The sequence below is a fragment of the Stegodyphus dumicola genome, chromosome 9 (assembly GCF_044657685.1).
Source record: "Stegodyphus dumicola isolate Sdum_Otavi_A_Nest chromosome 9, ASM4465768v1".
Taxonomy (NCBI): domain Eukaryota; kingdom Metazoa; phylum Arthropoda; class Arachnida; order Araneae; family Eresidae; genus Stegodyphus; species Stegodyphus dumicola.
This window is the reverse complement of record NC_140776.1, coordinates 159184383-159199320: the sequence shown is the minus strand read 5'-3', so window position 1 is coordinate 159199320 and position 14938 is coordinate 159184383. Positions and strand designations below refer to the sequence as shown.

The window sequence follows — 14938 nt, the reverse complement described above, 5'->3', positions numbered from 1 at the left end:
CCGTTAACTACGGCTGGGGCATATGTGTCCCAGGCTTTGTTTTGAAAATTGTTGGTCAAAAATTCCCAAATGCTAAATTTACCTTATTTATGACATATTTTGTTCTCTTGGATAGAAAACGGCGTAAAGAATTAATTCATAGTCAAAGGGTTTATGCTTGAATTTTCTAAACCAAAGAAATTAACTTCATCGCTGTGTAAGCTAACGCATATGCGAATTAGATAAAATGGTTTATTCCAATCAGACGATTTGATAAAAGGGAATGCATTTTAGGTTATATAATTTAAAAGTATTGAGAAAGAGAACTTATTTAATAAGTTATTACAGTACGCGACGAAACATTTCATAAATTTCAAAAATGTTAATGAAAATGTTTCCATAAATTTAACGCATTGTAAAAATTGTATCTCTTACTATACCATAAAGTCAGCTTGTTTCGATAGTAAAATATTCAATAAATTTAACGAAAGACGAAACTGTTTCTTTTGACCGCATAACTTCAGCTCATAGAAAGAAGAAAATATTCTATAAATTTAACAATGTAAAACATATTTCGTTACAGAAAAAATATTTTGTAAGCTTGCGTAAATTTAACTACTTTCAAGAATTCAGGATAATTTTTAATATGGGATAAAGTTCGTAAGTAATAAAAGTTTTTGCTTTTAGGCTGAAACACAATAAATGCTATAATAAAAACCTTGCGAAGATTTTTATTATGTTTAAGAAAGGAGTAAAATGATATAAATAATAAGAAGATATCTTTATATCTTAACAGAAATTGAGAAAAATGAACGATCCAACATAAATTTAATGATTTTTTAAGTGTAAGAAGTACAGTATTATAGCATTTACTTAACAGTGGTTAAATCTTACAATGCATAAAAATTTTAAGAAAAACTGACATATTAGGACCTAACTGAAACCTAAATTTGTTTTTCTGCGGAATTGCTTTGGACTAACGCTGGCCCAAATCATCCTTCAAACCATAAACAATAGTTAATACTTCCGAATCTTACAATATCTTTCTGAAACAATATTTATTAATTATGCCTACACATCATGCAAATGAAGAGCTCCTATTAACAAAGCAAAATTTAAAGTAACTTTAGTGCCGTCATTGGATTTCATGGGATCATTGGATTTTTAAATTCAAGCTGAGATATAAGTTTGGATTTAGGTATATATGCTGTCTGTATATATAAAGAAGAAGGTCTGTGCGTTTGGTCCTCTAATAACTCAAAAACTACTACAGCTATCATCAACAAACAATCTTCATACAATTCTTCTACAATTCTTTAATGGGTCCAGAAAATGTTCGACGTCCACTTTTCTCCAAAAAATAGCTAAATTCAGAGATATTAATTCAGAAGTCAAACAACAAAAATCAGCGTTAATTTACAAAATTTTCACTGTGAAAATTTTGTAAATTAACGCTGATTTTTGTTGTTTGACTTCTGAATTAGTATTTATTCGGCGTGTTATTGTGTCTTAATTCAGAGATATTAATTAAAAGCTCGGAAAAACGATAATTTTTGCCCTCATTTTTCCTAGTGGCAACAGTCTCCCAAGCTTGAGATGAAAATAGGCTTTATTTCGAAAGTTGTTGCCACTGCTCACGTTCAAACCGTAGAGTTTGTTAATAACAAATTTCTAAGTTTTACGATGAAATAAAAATAGCATTGTCATACATTAAATACATTATTCCCGATTCCGAAATTCGTGGGAAGCCATTTCGGCTATTCCCATCTTCGGACGACTTAAACCCATCTTCGTACGACTTCGTACGAGCCGAAATATAAACACTCAGAAAGCTCTAATTTTCGCACTCATTTTTCCGAATGGCAACAGTGTCGCGCGTTAGAGATAAAAATGCTTTATTTCAAAAAGTGTTTTGCTATTGCTTGCTTTCAAATCAAAGCAATCAAGAGTTTATTAATCAAAAATTTGTAAATTTTACAAAATCTATACATATAAAGAAGATGACCAATTATGATCAATTTTTTTGCCACATTTAATCCACTAAAATTGAATGTAGGCGAAATATCGGATGGAATTTGAGCCTTTACGACCATTTGACAAGAAAGACGAAAATATTAAAAAACTGCATGCCATTGTTGCTGATATAATGAAAGGAAATTACCTTATTTTTCTATGGAAATTTTTTATGTGAGTTCCATATCGCATCAGACTGAAAAATGTATGAATATGAATTGTATTTTTTGCACCGTTATTAGAGAAGGATTATAGCGGTATCATTCTCTCCATTGTTAGATGGATTTACTGTCAATCTGACGTAACTGGCATCGGGTACTTCAGCTAGTGTATGTATAACGATCAGAAACACAATGATAAAAATCTTATTATTGTTTTTACTTCTGAAGCAAAACGATTCAAATACAAGAAATGATCATATCTATATATCAGAAGAAATAGTATTATCGCAACCACCTTGGCGTAGTTTGACATAAAGAGCAATTTATTTTAAAAATTATATATTACATACATACATGCATATTATTACGAACATATTCTACATTTCAATTATACATTTATTTTAAAAAGCAATCAGTAAACCTAGTTACAATTAAATCCTACAAGCACAAATTTTAAATTCGAGTTTAAGACAAAAAGTAGTAATAATTTTTCTACAAAAGCCTTTGGAGCTTGGAATACAGCAAAATGAATGCATATGGAAATGGCAACGTTCGAAACTGAGTATTTGTCATGCGTACTGGTAGCATAAATAATTTTTATGGGCATAATTACCAAAGTTTGGTGTAATCTGAAGTTCTGGCGATTTTTACTAAGCTGGTTGCGATTATATGCAAGTACCGAAGAAAGATTAATGCATCTGAAGACATACTGATCAACAAAACTTTCATTAATATACCTGTAATCATTCTACCTGTAATCTATATACACAGTTAAATTAATATGGAATGCTAATAGAATAATAATATCTCAAATATAACTCAAAGTAAGCAACTAAGGACTAACTAATCCCATTTATGTGCATCGGCAATCCAAAATATTAAAAATCACGAACATATTCGTATGAGTGAATATGCAGGTGAGTATGCTTGTGCTTCTCATTTTCGTCTATTAGTATATTTATTGAAAAGGTATGCCGCACATACTTCAACTGGTATTTGGTTTTCTCTTTTCATGCATTAGTTAAGGATATTACTTATTAGTCCAAAGCGGTTTTGTCCCTGAGGGACTATTGTTTTCGTTTTGCAGTTTTGCGTTGAAACACTATAAATGGCTGTATCTCTTTTCAAACTGTTGCCACCAAATATTATCGCCCTGTATTATATTTGAAGAAAATAATGAAGAATCTGCATATATGTATGTTTCTCACATTGGGATAAAACAAAGGTACCTAGAGCCATCAAAATTTGAATGGCGTAATACTATTACGAATATGGGCATCTGAAAGCCCAAATTTGAAATTTGGAATTTATTTTATTATCGATTTCATATTTTGTAAAACTTTAACGAATTTCTGATTAAAAAACTCAAGTAATTTCAAAGCGAGAAACGGCAACTTTGTACAGGAAAAACATTTTTATTTCCAGTGCGTGAGACTGCGTATTGGAATTCTAAATGCATGCTTAATTTAAAATTAATTTGCGATAATTGCTCTTGAACTGAATTTTATAGTTTAAGTGCGAAAAACATGATATTTAATAAATAAAGGTAACATACAAAGAGTAAAAAAAAACGCCCCTTTGGACGTAATTTAAAATCTGAAACTTTTCAGATTTTCTTTTATGTTTTAATTTTAAGTTATATTTTCTTTTGGCGCCTATTTAATTAAGCTATATTGAGGCACAGTAAGGAAAAATGTAAATACTGTGTAATGCTATAATTTGTTTCACTAAACTTCTTTACATCATATACTTTTTTTCTAGTTGTACGTATTTTATACTTCAGCGCATGATATGAGAATTGCATCAAAAGACAAAAATCTTCCTTTTTTAGTTACGTTTTATAGCTTTTTACGAAACAAAAGTTCCAACTGTGTCCTTCCCCGACTTTGTATAGTTTTCTATTCTTGCTTATAGGATTACTTACGGTGCATATAATTTCTTATTTGTGATAATTGTTGTCCTAGCATTCTATCAGCTATTATGTTTATTTATATTTAATACTTAGTTTAAAATTTAATCTTCATTACAATAAAGAATCGATAAATAACGTAAAATATGAGAAAATAAAATTTTCAATACTTGATTTTTAATTTATTTCAAGAAGGAAATGTTAGCAATTTTTTATAACCTAAAAGAATGTGTTCACAGACATTAGGTTAACTGGAAGCAGAAGAGATGAAAAATTAGCAAAGCCTTCCCCGCGAATCGAACCGCGGACCTCTTGAATACCCCTCCAGCGTGCAGACTACCACACCACGAAGGCATGCCAAGAAGGTGGGTGAAATACCTCATATACTCACCCTTTTACAGGGCGACTGGGATGTTTAGGGAACCCAACCGCCAAATCCTGGATGTGAAGAATCTTCTTCCCCCACTCTTTTAGTTCAGGCGCCACTGTAGAGACATTAGGTTAATTGGAAGCAGGAGTGATGAAAAATTAACAAAGCCTTCGACGGGAATCGAACCGCGGACCTCTAGAATACGCACCCAGCGTGCACACCACCACACCACAAAAGCATGCCAAGAAGGTGGGAGAAATACCTCATAACATCATAAAATTTATTACGGAATAGCCTTTAAAAAGTAATTTTAACGTATTTAGTGATATAAATACGACAAAAATTCAACAAGCAATAATAATCAGCCACTAATTATATGTATTAATTTAATTTGAAGAAGAATTAACGTACTTGAACATTTTAGGAAAGTACTGAAATTTATTGTACTTTATGTTTTGTCTTAGGCACAAGATATAAAATATTTAAAGTAATAGGAAATTTAAAAAAAAAAAAACCGTATATAGTATTATTTCATTATGCAAAAAGATAAATAATTTTTACATTTTCAGTTCCTCAGTTGTTTGCGAATCAAAAGAATAAATTACGAACACTGCAAATCTAAATGAAATCTGGAATTCTAGCACTTGAAATTGTCCGGCGTTCTCAAACGTAAAATGATAATTATTTTTGAACGAAATATCTCCCAACGTAATTATATTTCCTTCTGATATTTTTATTTAAAATTTTGAAATTTATTTGTAACACTTTTCTCATTCAGACGAAACAGAAATTTCGTTAAAGAAACAGAAGTCTATTAAAGAAATTCCTGTCAGTGTTTTCACGTAGAAAAATATTTTGTTTTCTTTTAAAAACTTTCCATTTCTTTCATCTTCAAACTAGATTCTTTTTCCATTCCTCCTTCACTTCTACAATATTTTAGTGGCAAGCCCAGTGAGCTGTGTGTGGTCATTTTCTGATTCTTGAATTATATTTCATATAAATAACTTTAGAGAGAAACACAAACTCTGTGCATAAGATCTCCATTAGGATTTTTCTGTAATGAAGATTTTCCTTCCTGGGACTCCCCATAGATTTCCTTGGAAGCTTTATTGATCTCCTGGATTCTGAGAACAGTTTTTGAAAACTCAGAAACATGGCTGTAGATGCTTATATATTTAAAAATTATTCAAAGTATAGGAAATAAATAGTGAAACACTCTTTTCTGACAATTTACATATGCAGAGAATGCTCATTTTGTTTAAAAAAGTTTTGTTTATTTCTTCCACTCAAAATGTATCATTATAAAAATGTTAATGCGCTTTGATAATTATATTTATAGCTCAAAACATTCATAGTTTTGATTGCGTACAAGTTCGCAACAGATCGTACAGCGAAAAGCGCATCTAAACAGAAAGCTTATCCGATCTCACGCTGGACTAACAATTTGCAAAATGACAATACTAGCTAACTAACAATTGGGAGCAAATGCTATCTCTTCGGCCTTATGTAGTTTTCAGCCGCCCGCCGAGATATTTCTAGTACTTTCTGCTTCTCGAAATTACTGGAAAGCACTAAGAAGGTCTCATTACGGTTACAGCGAATATAGCGATCAACTGCATTTATTCAATTGTAATGTCGATTATGGTGATAGAGGAACCGGACACAAATTTCGATAAATAGACTCCAAATTCGGAGACTTTTGGCGGCAACACAAGCCTTGGCGAGATATCGCCAAATTACCGAGATATCCATTTACTCAATGTTAAACGGACTTGACCCTGTATTTTTAATTTTCTGGCACAGCTTTCTGTTAAAATTTGTTTCGTGTTTCATTACACAGCAAAATAAAACAATTTCACATATAACTGTATTAAAATCATCTACAAAATTCGTAAAAATATTCTTATCTTTTCAGGAATTGTTTTCTACTTGTGATTAAAATGTATTCACATATTCCCCTTTGCTTATGGCTGTGAGCAGTTTCTTACAAAAGCTGATTCCTTGTTCCAGTTGTTGGGAGAATGGCAGCGAGGGAAACTATTCTTCCTGCATTATTTTGGCTGTAGGATGCAATTCAGGCTCATTTTAAAATTTCTCAGGACATAAAAGACAAAGAATACTTATAAATATATTTTCTCAGGCAAATATTTATTTATAGTCGTTATTACTAAAAGAATTGTTTTGTTACTAAAAGAACTGTTTTATTAAAAACATTCGTTCTGTGTTCTACCATTGCCCTTACCAAAATACCAGTTTTTTTCCTTGTGAGCGAAACTGTCTTATAGTTTATTATTATAAAAATAGACTGTAGGATTAGGTTGCGTATGTTGTACCTCCTACGGAAAAATAGGTATACATCGTAAGGATCGATTAAAAAAGATAAAAATTATGTTTGGTAATAATATCATGAATTGCAGTTACTGATATTTATTAGAATAAAATTCCATACAGCCTACTCTCCTGGATAAAATTAATAAAACTTATGAGTAAGAAATTAATACAACATAGACAACCAGTATTCTAAGTCGTACCACCTGTAGTTTAAGTCGTATTAATTTTAAAAATGGACAAATACAATAAAAGTTTCTTTTTCTAAATTAATTTATTTATACAATTGATTTTAACAACATTCACAAAGATATTTTCTTTTCATTTTCTTGTCAATTCCAGCACATAAGTTCATGTACGCGTCCTTCGCATTTGGGTATTCGCTTTAGGTACAGAACAGTATACTCTTTTTGGTCTTCCTCAAAACTAGAACAGGGAGACGAAAACAATATGGTTAACTAGGGTGTGACTTATTTTGCCAAAAGAGACGCAGTTGACGTTATATTACGCCTAATACTTAAAAGGAACCCAAAGACAAATCTTGGTACTTAAGTTGTTTTAAGAGTTGCGCAAAGTTACCCTATATCAGTGCATATAAATATATGGTAGTATATAATATATTTAATCAGTACGTATAAGAAAACTAAGCAAACTTATTTTGCTATATTAACGCTATATAATCTACATTAATTTTAATTAAAAAGCAGTCATTAAATTAATTAGGATTACATCTGGACAAAACAATGTACTATTTAGTAAATTTCGTTATATATCCTACAAAAGGATCCTCGAAATTGATTTAACCTGGCAGAAAGATAAAAACAGGTTTTATTAGCTTGGTTTTATCCTTCTGCCTTAGTCCTTTGCCTTTCTATAAGATCATTCTTAGATTACGTCTACACATACATAATAAGGAAATAGGACTCAAAGCACACATAATAAGGAAATAGGACTCAAAGCACACATAATAAGGAAATAGGACTCAAAGCACTCACAAGTGTGCAAAGGGCTAAGATTGCAGTAATAAATGGCAAGGTGTGATGAAGATGTAATCATACAACGGTTGAATAGCATGCCCCACCAGTCCAAGCGGGCTAACACATTACTTAAGCAACATTGTAACCATTGTGTGTATACAACATTGTAACCATTGTGTGTATCCCTTTTATAACCATTGTGTGTATACAATGTTTAATGTATAATGTACACAGCGGTGTAAATGCTCTACCTGGTTAAGTCCGAAGATGAAAAGGAACAACTGATGCTATCTCCAGAGGTGGCAGAGCTGGTGATGTCGGTTGCAGCATCGTGAAGACTTTAACGGAATCTATACTTTAAAGCAATGATCGGTGCAGAGGATTCACTTAGAGTCGAAACTGGCACCCGCCTACGATTGTGCCGCGTAGCAAGTACTGGAAGTACTGGATGAATAAAATGCAGAAGACTAACGGAACCTGTACTCTAGAGGACCAGTTATGTTCATACCTTTTCCTTTACATCATAGAGAATATGGTTGAATTGTACATTCAATCGATTAAAATGGAATGAAGAACAATGGAGTTACATTTATTTAATAGTCTAATGTAATGGGTGAGATTTGTCCAAATTATAATCACTACTAGTACTATGTTTTGAATATATATTTCTTTTTTTGTATCAACAAGTATCCTATTTTTGGATGTATTAAATAATATAATTTAGTGATATTTAGTTCAAACGTTTTTAAAAAATAAATTTTGTAGAGGAAAGAAAATGGAAAGTGGTGTTATAAATTGATAGTTTGCACCGTTAGGTGGCGCTCCGAACGTCTTGTCTGTGTTGATATTCCATAACTTAATTTTAGTTTGATGGAAGAACGAAGGTGTTAAGCCTGATAATGATGAAGGCGTTTGCTTAATAATAATGCTCGTAACCAATGTATTATATTGTAAATGAAATGTGTGTGTATTATTAACGAAGCGGTTTATCACTTACCTCTAAAATTAACGGTATTAGTTACTACAAGTGGTATTTAAAAAGACAAAAATGTTAAGCTAGATAAAATAGGAACATCTATTGGCGTACACAATTTATGGTACTTTATACATGTTAAGCTTACATGATACATAAATGCAGAAAAGAGAAGTTTTTAAAAGTTAAAGCAAATTTTTAGTCTCATTATTAAATAGGAAGATGTTTTAACATTCTTCCTTACCGAGAAGCAAGCTAAAATCTTCGATGTTATCATTTCAGAGAACGAAAACGACATAAATATTTATATTCATATGTATATCTGAATTATTTTAGCGTAGATAAGTAATAAATCTAACCAATTTTCCTTCAGAATTGAGCAAGACATATAATGAAATTTGTGTATGAAAGTATAATAATCTTCCTAAATTTATGTAAACAGTTCAACAAGACCTGAACTCGTTTGTTGTAGTTTCCTGGAGATTTAATTTGCATGCTTTTCTATACTTGCTTTGAAGTACTTTTGTAAATAACATTGTATTCAAAATATTTAAATCCCGGCAAAACAGTGTCTAACAAAATGCGTTTGCTATTTGACCAGGACAATGTTTCAAACTTCAGTTAGCAGATTTCGACTAATTGATACTTATTAAATGCTGTTTTAAATTAAATATTCAGTTATGATCTCGAAATATTAAAGCAAGCTTTAATATGAGAATGAAAATATTTAAATGCACGTTTAATTCAAATATACCAATATGTTCAAATCAGAGATATTATGCAAATATAGACAAATATATATTTATATATTCTGTTACGAAAATGTTTTCTTGAATCTTTCAGATATGTACACAAGCTAATATTTAACGATTTCAGATGAAAATCACTATTTCTAAATGTAACTGAGATTTAAAAGTTACGTTTTAAACTTCAGGTAGCTTTAAGTATGTGTACATGTAAGTTAATTTCAAAATGTTATTTTGGTGTGGGGATTACTTGAAGGTATACTCGTTTGCTGCTATGCTGCTTGGTATTTAGTTGCATGCTCGTGTCGCTATTTATTAGCACCAATGAGAAATGCAGCAGCGCACAAGTTTGACATGACCTTGGGATAATGACCTTGGGATTCGACCTTGGGACAATGACCTTGGGATTCGACCTTGAGATTATGACATTGTGACTCGACCTTGGGATAATGTCCTTGGGATTCGACCTTGGGATAATGACCTTGGGTTTCGACCTTGGGATAATGAATTTGGGATTCGATCCTGCGTATGTTATATGGGCAGTCGAATATCATACTGCTGTTGCAAAAAAAGTTTCCCTTTGACAGTTTCTAATATTAAAACTCTTTTGTAATGCGAACATTTGATTGGCTCTCGAGATCGCTACATTGTGATAACAACTGTTTTCTATTCGCAACTTCTCCATTTGCACATGAAGGAAAATTTGTGAATTTCATCTGTAAAATTTCATTGCCATTTTACAAATTCTGAAATTTGACAATTAATTCGTCAACCATAAAATGTTCCTTTAAATTTTTACTAAAGTACATCATTTTGTCATAAGATTTATTGATATTTCCCAATTAGAAATTTCTGTCAATTTTCACAGCTCAAAACATAGTTTGAATAAAATTGAATCAGTAATATTACGTCAAATAAATATAAGTAACATAAAATGTACAAACTCGCATTAGAATTTAAATTAATGAAATTTGCTGCAATTGACCACTTACAGATCTAAGTAAACACAAGAAAGCTATCCTGAAGACAGCACAGAAAAGGGCAGAATTTCTTACTTAATTTGTTTTACATTTTGATAGCAAATGTATTCAATTTTAACTACGATTAATATTCATTTAAAAACATTTCATTTCAAATTCATTTATCAAGAATTTCCTACCTAAATTACTTCATAGTTAATTAAATTTCGGATCAAACTATATGCATTTAATTAAGCTGTTTAATAAAGCCTTCAAAAGCTTTTGTTGAGATCGCCGCTTTTAGGCTATACTTTGGCAGTCATGCAGCTAATTTGTTAACACATCTTTCCTTTTGATATCGCTAATTAATCAGCGTTTAGTTTTACTTTCCGTCTAGCCTATCGTTTTCGTTATGAGTCAACGAACAACAAGACAATTTGTAATATCATTGAATGAGTCGAATTGGTTCAAATCTTATCGACAGAGAAGACTGTAAGACAGCTTTCGTGGTTTTCCCTATTGTGTAATTTGAATAGAGCCAGCTTTCTCAAAAATTTCTCTACGACATATCCCTTTGCTTAAGCGTATAGCCGCAATATCTGCGAAACGTTTTGTCATTCGTTGGTGTTAAAAAAAAATGTGTTTGCTCAAAGGCAAAAATAATCATTTTTGCATAAATCTGAATACAGTCTGCTCCTGTTTATTTAAATACCTTAAATAATATTGCCTCTGCCAGATGATTAAAACTGTTTCTGTAGATGATTCGTTAATTTCGGCATTTATGCAATGGGTGAAGTGAATTGCATAATGTGTTGTCAGACTTCGAGTTGTAAACATTCTCCATTATTTTACCCATCAGGCCGAAGTTAAATGAAATATCAAATATTTATTGTTTATGACGCAATACTCCACTAAACTTAAGGATGAACTGAAGGTTCATAGTGAAATTACAGGCACGTCCTTGCGGATTTAATATTTCCGTTTTTCTTGAATGCCATTTATAATTAAAAGATTAGTAAATAAAAGGTAATGCCATCTTTAATAATAAAAATATTCCATATTCTAAATATTTTGCCTTTTCTTTTTCGTGTTTTATACCTATATTCTGAGCACGCTTTTTGAATAATTTTGCTTACAGTACCTAAGGAATCATATACTGCATAATAACTGCAATTTTGTGGGCATTTATATGAAAGTTTGCTTTTACTTCCTCGTACGAAGTAAAAAGGAAATTTTGTAAGAAGTTTCAGACAGCATATTTCAACGAAAATATCCATTTTGGCCGCTATCGAATGCAATTTAACGATGTTTTTGCGTGACATCTGTACGAAAGAACAGAATAAAAGACTATTTTCCTCCAAAAAAATTATAAAACTGCTTTAAAATGAATTCTGAAGAGAATTTTTCGTGGCGTCTGTACGTACGTACGTATCTCGCATAACTCAAAAACGAGTAGCCTCAGAACGTTGAAATTTTGTACGTAGGACTGCTATAACATGTAGATATGCACCTCGTATTTGAGTAAGCAATCGGCCGCACCAAACGTATATATAAATATATTTATATATATATTCACTCTGTTACTTGGCTCAGTGATCTCAGTTTCTTATATGTTTGTAAAGTGTCCATTTTTGCTTTGAAAATTATTGAATTATGTTGTTCTTATATTCCGGTTAAGGTTTTTGTGCCTTTAATAAATCTTCAAGCAATATTTGTACAATTATCAACAATTTAAAAGCTGTTTAAGTGCGGTTAAGCCTAATTTTTAATGGCGGACATATTTGTTTACATTTGAAACAGCAAAATACTAGATTTGTTGCCAATCTAGAGAGACCAAGCTTCGCAACAACAAAGATCAAACCCTCATTTATTATTGCGAATTAAATCATGCTTAATCCTTTTTTGGATTTTTCTCGAGAAAATAAGTGCTTAAGATTTGCTTAGTAATTTTTAATATAGATATTTTGAGTTTTTATGTAAGTGAGAACATAATTAATTGAATGAGAAATACTAAATCGTCTGTGAAAAACTGTTTCTTTTTTGTTTTGTTTGTTTAATTTCCTTTATACATCATTCTAGATTTATTATAATATTTGAATAGAACATGTGGCAACGATTGTATAATTCTTCAAATGATATAAATTTTGTGCATTCTGAGTTTATAATATGAACGCAATATACCGCTGTTAAGTGAACCTAGCGCCAGAGTGTCGCAATGGTAAACAAATGTAGTGAATTTTAAAGAGTGCATTTATTCTATTTTGGTTTATGCACTATCGACGAAGTAGATTTAATTCAATCCAATAAATTTAAATGAAGTACAAGAAAAAATGCGTATAATTTAATATTCCGTACAAGGAAGTCATGTGGTGTACACATCAGATTTTTTTATACTTCATAAGAAAACTAATGCAGCTGATTTCTAGCCGTCACTGAGGCCGAAGACGTCCGATAATTGAAATCAGGTCCAGAGTTTATTCCACAATAAGCTATATGCTCTATTGTTTCCGTTCCCAGGGTCTCACTCTGCGTGAATACGATTGTGTTAATACCGATGTATCCCAGCTCCTCAAGGGACACTTTGTGGGTGAGCAGGGATATCACAATCCCCCAACAGTTCCGTTCCCAGGGTCTCACTCTGCGTGAGTACGATTGTGGTAATACCGAGGTATGCCAGCCAACGACACTATCTCGTTGATGCCAGCTCTTCAAGGGACACCTGGTGGGTGAACAGGGGTATCGTAATCCCCCAACAGTAATGATATTTTCGATTCCATTTACTTTTTATCATATTTATTGGTTTTCCTTTTCGTTCTCCCGTTGGTTTGTTTCTTCTGGTGATCGGGGTCATTGTAAGATGTCTTTTGTGTCTAGCTAACAAGCCTTTTGTCTTTAACTTATAATAGTAAGAAACGCGGCTACACCTTTGCCGTGCGTGGAGACCCGTACGTCTGGAAAGGAGGATTCTAGTAGTTAAGATATACTCCCAAGCCCGTTGCTTTGGCCACTATTTTAATTTAAACATGAGGCTGTCAATATCAATGGTCATTAGTATCAGTCTCTTGCGGATAAGCAATTGGGAGTTCCTGCTTTCTGAGAAACTGATTGTGAGATTTCCATTGAGTAATTAGACATGTTTAGCCCTGGGCGAAGGACCTGCGTCCCCTTACTGGTTGTCGTGGTGGGTGAGATAGCTGTATTCGAATTTCTCTTAACTTTAAAATATGGTATGAGAGTAAGAAACCAGAGCAAGAAGAACGCTTACCAGACAAGTCTTCTCCTTGTTTTTTTTTGTTAGGACCATATCATCAGGTAGTTTGCAGAAAATGTAGTTGTTGGTTTTTCATAATTATCATACAGCTGTATACAGCAGAAAACAAACAAGTGAAATAAATCAGTTCCTCTGATTGGCTTGTGGAAACTTACGTTGTTAAACAGTCTTCAATTCTAAAAATGACTACTATGAGATAAGCTGCTATGTACGTTTGTGTGTCCTCAGTATGCGATTTTAGAAACCCTCAGTATGTGATTTTAGAAATTTATCTGCTCTATGTTACAAGGGATGAAATACTCATCGAATTATCAGATCATTCTATATGTGCTATCGGGCAAATAATAAGACGAAAATAGGATCATATGATTAATACAAAATACGAGATGCTGATCCTCAACTCATTTGTTCTGTCAGATATGTAAAGGCTAGGTACATAAATTGCTCCGTGAGACCTGGCATTTGTAACTCAACGCGGTGCTTCCAGTACCAGCGTTTCGGATATATCAAAATATTCTGTCGTGGCAATATCACATTTGCTCGTTGCTCTGTGAAATACAGTTTTCTCGAGATACTGCCCAACTTAATAAAAGGAGGAAGAAATCCAATCAGTACAATTCAAATAAAAGATATTTCACGCAGAAGCAAGAAAAATATTAAATAATTTCCAAACACGACATAATATGCCTTATGTCACTATCATTAAACCTACCATCCAATCAGTAGCCACCCAAAACAGTGCAACTGCACAGAAACGTCAGATATCAACAAAAGCAGAAAGGAAATTTTACAAAATAATAAAGAAACAAAAGCTACTTAAATAGGAAACAACCCAAACGTGAAAACTTCTCTTGGAAAAAACATGAACTCAGTGCATTTAGATTCCTATATGAATGTAGAAGGTATGGAAGTTTCCAGTTCTTTCCTTTGCCGCCAAATAAACAAACACCTTTTGTAATTTCCATCCTTACTTCATGGATTTATAGCGGCTTGTATCAAAACCTTGTTAGTTCCAAATATATTATCCATGTTCATCATCCTGGGTGCTTAACAAGAAAGGAAACTGTGACAGCATTCTTCCAACTTGACGTTATGCAAAATAAGTTTCGTATTTGGACTTCAATCTGTTCTGTTTATTTTGCATACAAATTATCATATTTATCAGCAAGATTTATTGATCTTACAGAGCAGGTCCCTAAGCCCTTTATACTTATAAGAAATGTTAACGGTAACAGTGTTCTCTCGAGAAGTA

At 32.2% G+C, this 14938-nt stretch overlaps 1 long non-coding RNA gene across 3 annotated transcripts in view; it reads right to left on the bottom strand.

The window, feature by feature from the left end:
* Positions 1 to 14938, bottom strand: part of LOC146995522 (uncharacterized) — a 465923-nt gene that overhangs the window by 129447 nt on the left and 321538 nt on the right. The window contains exon 3 of one of the 3 annotated variants that reach the window (XR_015043124.1): positions 7054 to 7186. The exons of the other annotated variants lie outside the window; for them this stretch is intronic. This is a non-coding gene — a long non-coding RNA (uncharacterized LOC146995522). Of the gene's footprint in view, positions 1 to 7053; positions 7187 to 14938 lie in introns of those variants that run through there. 3 annotated transcript variants of the gene reach the window in all.